Here is a 1139-nt window from a genome sequence, read left to right as displayed (position 1 = left end):
AGCGGGCCGGCGGCGGCGCGCGGTGGCTGGGGCCATGTGGCGGGCTGCGACAGGCTGGGCGCACGGCAGCGGACGCGTCCGGCTCCGTCTGGACGTGTCCGGCGGCGGAGAGGGAGCGAGGCTAGGGTTTTTACCCGGATTTGGAGGGGGAGATGCATATTTGTAGGTAGAGGGAGCTAGGAGACTCCAAATGGAGTGCAGTTTTCGCCCACACGATCGTGATACGACGACGGAGAGCATGGAAGTGACTTAGATGGGTTATTGGGCTATTTTGGAGGGGTGTTGGGCTGCAACTCAAAAGAGGCCTTTGCGGTTATGCGGTTAACCGAGTATCAAACGACCTCCAAATGGCACAAAACTTGACAGGCGGTCTACCGGTGCTATACCAGGGCCACTTGGCAAGGCTCGGTCCATTCCGAGAATGCTTAACACCCGCACACGAAAAGAGACAAGAGGGGGGGTGCCCGGTGCATGTGGGAGTGTCGGATTGCGAAACGGACAACGGGGAAAATGCTCGGATGCATAAGACGAACATGTATGCAAATGAGATGCACATGATGACATGATATGATATGCATGACATTAATAAAATGCAAAACAGAAGACAAAACCCAACCACGGAGGGAATATCATAACACATGGCCGAAAATGGCAAGAGTTGGAGTTACAAAGATGGAAAGATACATCCGGGGTGTTACACCGGCCCTCTCGCGCCCTCCTTCTAGCAGCGCCATAACACTTTGGTACTAGGTAGCTCCGTTCCGATCATGTCTTCGTTGTCGCCCACCCTGTCGCTTCTGTTGTCGACCATCACCACCGCGCCGCTGCCCTCCCCGTCCGCGTCGCTGGTCGCATCCTCCGGTGCCGCCACCGCCCAGATGCCATCGCCCTCCACTGCACCACTGTCCGCCGCCTACACCCAGGAGGAGATCACTGGGGTCCTCAACGAACTCGTCACAGCCGTCCAGGGGATCCAGCTGTACTTGGCCAGCCCCTACAGGCCGCCGCCGACCGCTGCCACCGGGCCGCCGACCTTGTCGTGGTACTCGCCGCATCCAGGGGCCTCCGTGGCGTTCGCTGGGGCTGCAGCTGCAGCTGCCGCTGCCGCCGCCGCCGCCGCCCGCAGCCGCCTCGCAGTG

Source organism: Triticum aestivum, chromosome 5B (assembly GCF_018294505.1).
Source record: "Triticum aestivum cultivar Chinese Spring chromosome 5B, IWGSC CS RefSeq v2.1, whole genome shotgun sequence".
NCBI classification, from domain to species: domain Eukaryota; kingdom Viridiplantae; phylum Streptophyta; class Magnoliopsida; order Poales; family Poaceae; genus Triticum; species Triticum aestivum.
Note: the sequence above shows the minus strand (reverse complement) of the source record.